The sequence below is a fragment of the Hypomesus nipponensis genome, chromosome 12 (assembly GCF_054491055.1).
Source record: "Hypomesus nipponensis isolate SF chromosome 12, ASM5449105v1, whole genome shotgun sequence".
NCBI classification, from domain to species: domain Eukaryota; kingdom Metazoa; phylum Chordata; class Actinopteri; order Osmeriformes; family Osmeridae; genus Hypomesus; species Hypomesus nipponensis.
In genome coordinates, this window is record NC_140372.1 from 7,183,934 (window position 1) to 7,193,871 (window position 9,938).

The window sequence follows — 9,938 nt, forward strand, 5'->3', positions numbered from 1 at the left end:
TTTAGGAAAAAAAATGAGCCTAGAACTTTAAGTTGGGATGTTGTGAACATTCTAGAATGATCCTGTTGTGTCTTCACGGATAATGCGACACGCGCAGTGTTGCGTAACCGGCGAAACTTCTGCTCTCCGTATTTGGACAGTTTAGTGTTCCCTGTCAGCCTTGTTGCTTTGATCACAGAGCAGGTCTGACACTTGTACGTATTATCCTCTTCCCAGCTTCCAGAAGCTTCCTACGTGCTGTTTGGTTGACGGGCTCAGTAAATTAAAAGCCAGAGGGTAGCGGAGTGGATGCCTAATCTATTGGGGGCTTATGGTGCACATTCAGCTCTGCATTGTCACAGGAGCAGTTTGAACCAAGGTGTGGGACAGCTTAGCCCCAGTCTATCTGTCTGACAGGCACCTCATGTTGTTGCTCGGGGATGTGGCTATGTAGAACTTTTTTGAATTTCGCCACCTTGCACTGAACTGAACATTATACCATGTACACCATATTCTAGACAGGGTGACTCACAATCTCAAACTATATGGGGGCATGCGCACGCACACACACACACACACACACGGACATGCAAACACAAGCCTCTGTCGTGAGAGGTTGGCTGTAATTCTCACACCGTTGCCCTTGTTTCTAGCGCAGTCCCAACACATTCCCCGGCTGCTGTGACTTTTTGTTGGCCTCCGAGCGCATCCCCGACCCTGTGCGAGGGGGGAGGAGAAGACCCCAGCCTTCATGTTCACACTATGTGACAGGCCGCACCACAGAAGGACACTGTGGCAGCAAATGTTTAGCCATCAGGGCCCGAATCTGCTGCCTTTGAGTTCCAAGTTCCTAACGTAAACTTGCCAGTGGGATGACATATCTGGGTCTGTCTGCACCGTGGATGAGGTCCCGAGGTTTATGGACAAACGTTACAGAAACATCCTCTTTTTTCAACAAGATGTATCAGTGCCTGCATGTTAACTTGCGCACTTGATGAGGTCATTCAAACTGCTTCTGGTTCAGTTGTCATTTTTCATGCAGGCACAACCACTGTAGTGAGAGGTTTGTCAAACACGGCGTATCATCATGAGTACGTTTGTCATGTTCTTAAAGATTTTGTTCTGTGTTGTCATGCAGTGGCAGGTTTACAGTATGGTACAGTAGGCTATGCCAGAGAGTTGTGACCACTGGTCGTAATTTTCATCAACAGAACAACACTTCAGTGCCTGGTTTTAGCAAAGCAGGCAGACGGCATGGTTGAGGCCTGGTGGACAGAGGAATGTAGACGGACACACACACACACACACACACACACACACACACACACACACACACACATTAGCATCGTCTTGGTAACCTGTCAGGAATGAATGATGGTGTCAGTCTGTGTGTCACCCAAATCCCTCCCAGCACAGATATTTTCACCCATGCTTGGAAACATGCCAACCCGACATGGAAACCGAAAGATGCAGTGTCATTTTGCTTGCCAGTGAAGTAGAGAAAGCGGAAACTACAAGATCCTCACATTTGAGTTCAGTGTAAAAGTCCCTGAAATCAATTATGGGACTCAAGGTCCTTGCCAACATTTGATGTCATCAAGCTTGACGTGCCTGACTCTGCCTGTCAGCCTATTGTTGACTTCACAGGAAATAGATTGTGGTTCGCAAAGCAGGCTATCTAGCGCGTGCAGCTATGCCGCGGTGCCTGAAGAGTTGTCATAGTTGTTTTTCTTCTGACACCCTCTTGGAAGGGAGGGGAAGCAAATCCGGATTAAGTCATGAGTTCCTTACTTTGGGTCCAACGTCAAGCGGCTGTGTGTCTCAGGGACTCTGCTGAGCTCAGGGAGGCGACTGAGAATGATGCAGCAGTTTTCTGAACCGTCCTGGGCCAATCTACACATCTAAAAGTATGAAAGTAAAGGTTCCAGCTGAAGAGAGACTAGGAGAAAGAGAGAGAGAGATAGAGAGAGAGAGAGAAAGAGAGAGGGAGAGAGAGAGAGAGAGAGAGTGAGAGAGAGAGAGAGAGAGAGAGAGAGAGAGAGAGAGAGAGAGAGAGAGAGAGAGAGAGAGAGAGAGAGAGAGAGAGGGGAATAAAATAATTCCTACATTTGTCTGTCTCTTAGTGGCCTATAGCGGTGGTAGAGTTGTTGCTAGGCAGCGAGAGTGGAGCTCACAGTGAATAGCTGAACTGGCTTCTTCCACAAGGACACAGAGCAAACCTTCTCTGTCTGTCACAACACAAAGAGCCTGCATAGAGAGACACTCTAATGAGCTTGATAACCACCTCTTGCTGAACTCCCCATAGTGGAACAGCATTGGAGCTCACTTGAGAAACGTTCAGTGGTTCTGGTCATTGAAGTGGAGCTGGAGAGTTTTGTTTCTTTGGATAACCAGGGCTAAAGTCACACATGAAAGTGTGTTCTAATGACGAAATCACAATCAATCCAGAGATCCGCACAGGAAAGAGGAGAAAAGGGTAAACAAGATCAAATCCAGTGCGATGTGTTAAAAATAAGGGACATTATTATGAGAATGGCAATTATGTTGTGCCATCGCCAACCTGTGATTTGACATTTACATTTAGCAGACACTCTTATCCAGAGAGACTTACTGTAAGTACAGGGACATTCCCCCCGAGGAAAGTAGGGTGAAGTGTCTTGCCCAAGGACACAACGTCATTTGGCACAGCCGAGAATTGAACTGGCAACCTTCTGATTACTAGTCCGACTCCCTAACCGCTCAGTCATCTGACCCCCATTACTGACATAGACCCCAGTGTTCTGACCAATATTATTAGACATGGGCCTCATCAGTACTTTATAGACACAGGACACCATCATAGCCTCAGCTATAATTAGCATTTCTGTTAGATGCAATGCAATACAACTAATTATGCCAATGCTTTCAAACTCTCTTGCGGCTGTAATGTGTTTTAGAGCTTTCTCTGTGAAATTTAAACTCTCTGGAGATACAATGAATGACAAGCAGATATTGTTCAAGCCAGGATTGCTTCAATTATTTTATATTGGTTTCCTATATACTCCAGTGATGCAAACCATATGCAGTGAAACTTTTCAAAGACATTCAAGTCAAATAAAAGTCTATTTATTTAAATCTTGACTCTTAGGGAATAGAAGGCATTTAATCCATTGGGTGAGCAGTTCAATTATTACAATGCATTATCCTAAATTTCTTTCAAACATTTTTCTTTACACTGGGGTATCAGAACAGTGGAAGGAAAATGCTATTTCTACTACCAATTGGCTTTCCACAAAATACTTTTTCAAATGACTAAAACACTATTGAAAAATGAGCACTGCGTAACATCGTTGTCTTTGTGCCACCATCAGGACCTGAGTGATGTAGAGGTTAACGTTTCAAAGCCCAGGCCAATCTGTCACTTTAATCGCAGTGCATCTTTTCTGGGAGAGTCCTGTCAGAAACAGGCCTCTGGGCATGTCAGTGGAACTGCTTCCCTCAGCTCCCCTTAGCATCGTAGGACTGGGATTCAACACTAACTTGATTGGAAAGTCTTGAGTTCCAGTGGTTGTTCTCTGACGATGCTGCAGAGGAACCGGCTGAAATGCTGTGTTTCAAAAAGCCGACTGAAAAATGTGTCTTGTGCTACTGAGAGTAGAGTTAGGCTTTTTGAGTAAATGTTCTGTCACACATCTCAGGGGTTGGTAGCACACGGATTGTGTATGTGCACACCTGTGTGTACGTGTGTGTGTGTGTGTGTGTAAAACCGCTGGGATGTTTCATCAGTGTCATGGCTGTCATGCAGCACTCTGAGTGTCACTGATGGAGAAGGCTTCCTGTGAGCCCTCCATAGCCGCGGGCTGATGTTCATCCTCTCTCCACAGAGGGACTTACTTTCTCTTCTAATGCAGCTTTCCACACCCAAGCCTAGAGTGGAGAAAGGATTGTGAGGATTTTGCTCAGGTCCTTTTTAAAAGTCTTGGACAGAGAGTTTATTATAGATGCTTCAGCAAGTATGACAACTGAAAGGAAGGATTTAGATATTTGAAGGAATGTTGACTTTAGGTTTAGTTTTGTCTACATAAAGAACATCCATTCGTTTCAGCACATCTTTGGATAGTTTTTTGATCTTCTGATATTTAGCTTTTTATTGTATTGGAATTAAAGAGCATAACTAATATAATCTTGTCTCATTTTCATATTCAAAGTGTATTTTATGTGGGAAGCTGATAATTTAGTTGACGCTTCACATAGTTCATTCCTGTAATTTCAATAGCTGTTTTTTGCATGTGCTCAGAAATGACTGAGTATTTTTTCTCTCAATTAGATTTTTCACCTTCAGAAATAATAGCCGACACCTACTGGGATGATGACATGATCGCTGAATTTCATTATCACAGCTCACTGAATTTCTCATCTTGTGAAGTGGCCAAAGCAGTTTATCTGGTAACTTGCTTAAATAGCTAATGAAATTCTCTCAGAATAATTTTTTTACAGAAGTGATGCGTTAACACTTTCATTACTCCTACCGTACTTTTTGCAAATGATGCACAAGGAGCACAGGGGTAAATATCTAACAATAAATAGGGCAACCTACTCTCTCAACTGTGACCTGTTTTTCACTTCAGAAACCTACAGATTTAACAGTGAACAAATCCCTGCCCTAGTAAGGGATATCCAGAGTGACTGGAGGTGCCTGTGGTGTGCCAGACCAAACCAGACCAGGCCAGGCCAGGCCAGACCAGGCCACACTCTAAACTGCTGACCTGCTACAACAGGAGTGTCTGTTGTTAATGTGAGGGGACAGTATGTTGTGGTAGAACAGACGATCAGTGGGACCTGTGTTGTCGCCTTACTGGAGCTGGTTTCATGGAGAAAACATCACGTTTGTCGTGGAGGCCTTTAACAATTTAAGATGACACTTCATTAAAAAAGCTTTAAATGATACGGCCATGCTTTCATTGAATAAAATATACTGATACTGATATAACATTCAAGAAAACCATCAACTATACATAGTGCAGCAATATAACTCTCTGAGGTGAAGAGAAGAGGATTGGCGGCCAGTTCTTTTTCGAGGTGCTGCCTCTAAGTATTGACATGACCTCCTGATCAATCAATGCCTTGCAACATTGTTGTTTACTGTCATGTTTACAAACTTGACACTTTAGGGACAAGTTTCAATGCACAATCAGGACCGACAAAGACTGATGTGTCCACTGGGCTTCTGAGTTTGCATCACTAATCACATACACATACTCACACACACACACACACACAAACAGACACACACGCACATGCACACACACATTCTCAAAAGACCAGGTTGTTTATATAACTGACATGATTGATCATTGAAAGGACAAAGTCACTGGTGTCACATGTTGATGTCTTGAAGCACCTGTGTGTTTTGCCTTGCCTTATTCAGATGTACTTCAGCCTTATTTAAGCATAACATCTATTTTCTTTTATTGAGTTCATCAAGTTAAGTTGGAAGGATGGTGGAGAGTCTTAACATGAAAGGAAAACCTGCATTCCTATGAGAAAAACACAAGAATGGATAACAGTAATTATTTGAGTTACCCAGGAGGCGAGAGAAGAGGAAATGGCAAAGTGGTGTTAGTATTGATTATTCTGGTTGCCCACTGATCTGATGAAATCGGAGTGTATTTTTCTTCTTTGTGCCTCTTTTGTCTTTGGGATTTGAAGAGAATGTCACAGGGAACGTGTGGGGAGTGCAGCCATGGACCCCCCAAGAGGGGCTGCAAACGATATCTCAATGAGGTAATGTGTTCCAGAGTCTGTGAAACGTTGATAAGCCAGGTTTCAGAAATGAATTATTTTGATGAGCCCGAATTGAACGCTGCCATCAATCGTGGCGCTGCACACGTCTCCTTTAAAGAAAGAAAGTGCACAACTGTTCCAGCTTACAGAAAACATGTCAGTCAATGCTTTTTCAAAATGATGAAGATTAAATGGTTCAAATATGGCCCCAAACAGATTGTACTGTGCCGTATACCTTGATGAATCATATGAGCTTTTTTCCTTTCTATGTAAATTCACATCTTTGCCTGTGGCCCTGGAGGGTGGAGCCCATTAACTAATAGTGTTTATGTAGCGACGTTGTAAAACCTGGTTTGACAGCTGTGAAAACGCCCTTAGACACAGACACACTGACCTAGCCCTGTTTGGCTAATTCATACCTCTTACCACACCTCAACATTGATGTCTGGTGCAGAAATATGTTCAAATACCAACTCTTTACTGCATCCTGGCTAGACTGTTTAGCTATTTAGTCCACAAAAGGATTACACAAAGCTCTCTCCATTCACGGGTTTGGACTGCTGGGTGTCCTTTTGTTTGTGACAATGAAATCCTAACCACTGGAATTATAGCGAAAATATGGTCTTGTGAGAGGCTAAGTAGAGTAAATACTGAGGTTTTCAACCATGCCCCCTGGCAACATCAATTCAACAATGTCAAGCACTCATGTACTGAATGTGGAAGAAATGACTGAATGAAAATACCACATTTTATTTCCTAAATTGTAGCCTTCTCCACTGACTTCATTTTCAATGGCCTTTGATAAATTGTTTCCAATAGCTCGTAAATCAAATGTTTTTGCACAGCTGTTCAAAACAAAAGGCTCTTAAATCATAGCCATAAATCTATACACCTATATTAGAAATAAACAACTAATTGGTTAAAATAAGGTATCCACTTTACAATGGTGGCAATTAGCAAATATTTTAAACTTAACTACATATATAACTATGTGCACACATATGTATAAATATATGTATGTATTGTGTACATACAGTGTGTCTTTTAAGGCCCATGTATACGACACATATGGCACACTGCAGTTTCACATTGTGTTTTCCTTAACCACTGGTGTTGTCAGACGAGACTCTTGATAACAGTAATTTTCTCCCTAGATTGGAATTACTAAGGAGAGAACCCCCCCCCTGGGCTGCACAGCCGACACCACTGCCTGGCCTGCTCATTGAGCAGAGACCCTACGCTGGGGTGGTGTCAGCGCCAAGACCACTTAGCCCCCGTCGAGTCTCTGTCACGCTTAATATGTGACTGGTCTGGCAGAGTGGGCTACCCTGATGACTGTCTCTGTTCATCCTCTGATATTAGCATAATGTTCGCGTCAGCTCAAAGCCATCCACTGCTGCAGTGTAAGTCATAAACTCTGATTGGCATGACAAGGTTTAGCCTAGAGCAGCCAGATATGAGAACTTGGCAATTAATAGGACACAGTGTCATCAGTTCGATGGTGTCAAGCAGTCAGACGATATACAGGCTGAGGGGAACAGGGGAGAGAGAGCGACTGTAATCGCTGGAACTTAAGTTCATCGTCTCCGGTTTGAACCTTGAGCAATCACCATGTTTTTCCTGGGCAAGGTTGAAACCTAAACACGAAACACTTAAAGCTAAACATCTCCTGATGAAACCTTTGAAAATATACAAGAGAAAATGATTTCCTCCCCACACGTCTCTCTTTCTTGCAGTTTTTTTTTCTGGCATCTTGAATCTTTTAGGATACTTCAACAGAGGAATTGTGGGGCATGCTGGGGTGTCTAAATCACGTTTGGAGAAACCGTTGTCGTGTGTGGTTTCGGAGCGATGTTGACTGGAAGGTTATGGCCATGGACAGCTCCCATGGGGGCCTCCAGCGGCCCTTCGTGCCGGGCAGGAGGAGCATTGCAATGGAGGACACCAAGTCCCCTGACTCCCACAATGGGCTCAGTAGGACAGAGGCCACAGCTATCTTTGGCAAGGTCACCACAGCGCCTGTAGGTAATTGAACGAGGCTCTGCTGTTCTGCAAATTGAAAAATGCACCCGTTTCACTGAAATGTCCACACTGGTAGACCCACTCGATTTGCAATAAATTAAAGAGAAGTCACAGTGTATTTGCATAAAGATTTTATTGAAATCTTCTTTTTACTGAAGGATCAACTCTTGAAAAGTTGAACACAGAAGCAGTGGGGAATTTAAAGAAGCAAACAAACTGACTCATGAATAAAGCCATTTTCCCAAGTCCATCTCTCTCCAATGTTTGGCTGAGATGGCAGGTCCCCTCAGAGGAATTCAAGACCCAAGCTAGCTGAGGCAGTCCTGTAAGTGCACCTGAGAGAAGGGGGGGGGGATGTTGTTATTTTTCCTCCCTAGACCAAAGGTACATCTGTGCTGACTGCTGTCCTTTCCATAGTGAAGAGCCTCTCTATCCTATCACTAAACTGCCACAGCCAATCACGTTCCATGCTCCGCTAGCTCCTGCTCCGTTAGCTGTGAAGCTCCATCAGCTTTCAACAAAGGTCCCTCGTCTCCCCAGCCCCCGGTCCACCCCTCTTCCTCATCCTTGACCCTCTTCTTCTGTCTTCTCCGCTCCTTCCCAGTGCATTGTGCTCTAACCTGGCAGAGCCGGAAAGGAGTCTCTGTTGTTGCGTAGGGTTGTCCTTCATAGAGCTCTTTTCATTGGCATGCTGCCTGGTTCAATGGTGTTCCACACAAGTCACAATTGGCAATTAAGGGAATAATGATTTCAAGTCCCTTTAGAAGCCGGGAAATAATTAGATTTCTTAGTACCTTCACTTCCGGATGAAGGTTGACTTTGTTTGCTCAATATAATGCAGTCATATTTGTGGATGTATTTTTTGGGGGGGATTTTATCATTGTATTCTTTGTGTTTGATACATACAGTTTTTACTGTATTTCTAAAGGTTTTCTTTAAGAACAAGAAGCTGACATCAGTCGTAAAAATGTACGTGGTGAATATGTGTCCTTGGGTTTGCCTGCAAACACGGGCTGCCACCCAACAGTTTGTCACCAGCCCTGCCATGAGGGCTCGTAATGTCCTGTCAAAACCCATTTAACTCTCTCGCCGGTCTGGCTGGCACTCGGCGGCCCCGATCTGACAAGGGCCAGCTCCAGGGGAGGAGAGGGGGAGGAGAGGGGGAGAAGAGAGGGAGGAGAGAGGGAGGAGAGAGGGAGGAGAGAGAGAGGAGAGAGGGAGGAGAGAGAGAAGAGAGGGGAGAAGGATGCTGTCCTTCCCCCAGCCCTTCCCTGGGTTATTTCCAGGCTGCCTGGAGAGGCAGGATGGCCCTTACTGTAGGCTTTCACACATGAAGTCCCAGCTTTCCATAGTCCCAAGTCCATAGCTCAGATCCCTTCCAAACTGAAAGGGGCCAAACAGAAAACGATGGTTTATGAAACAGGAAATATTTCATTTCGTAGGCAAAATCCGGTCAAATTAAATTGGAACCAGTCTTTGGGGTTTTAAACGGATTCTTCTGGTCTCGGTGCCCTTCCAAAGTTTGAGAAGGACCCAGTCCTCCTGTACCAAAGTCATCCCTGGATCTCTTATCAAGTCCAAACTTCTCCTCAGATCCATGAGAGCTTTTGGATTTGTGGATGTGTTGTTTGCTCCACCCTGCAGGAGATTGAACCGATCTCTGTCGCCTGCTTCATTATAGCACTTTCTCTCCCAAAGTATTGATTTGCTTGGCCTGCTCCCCTGTGATATTAGATAGGATCGGATTGGAGCAACGCTCAGGGCCCGGCTGCAGCCTTCTGAGCAGCCTACCCTGAGCCCTTATCGAGGATGGACAGTGGGTTACATGTTTAGCCGTGGCTGGGGGAAGATAAACCATGTATCGACTGCTAGCCCCCTGGAAGGTGGCTGCCATTGATTGGGCAAACTGTCAATGCTTGACCTCGAAGTACACCAGGCCAATCAATATGCCCAATCTAATGGGGGAATTATTCAAGAAACCTGCCCCTAAAAATGGTCCTGCGTTTTTAAATTCACGTCATGAATTGGCTACCATTAAACATTTGACAATTCCCAATTTTAGAAAAAGCTACTCTATATTTTCACAACTTGGTTTGTGGTCTTTTCCACAATGACATGACAAAAGGTCCTCTTGAATGAAATATTCTCTAAGTGAGAAAGCATGGCGTAATGTA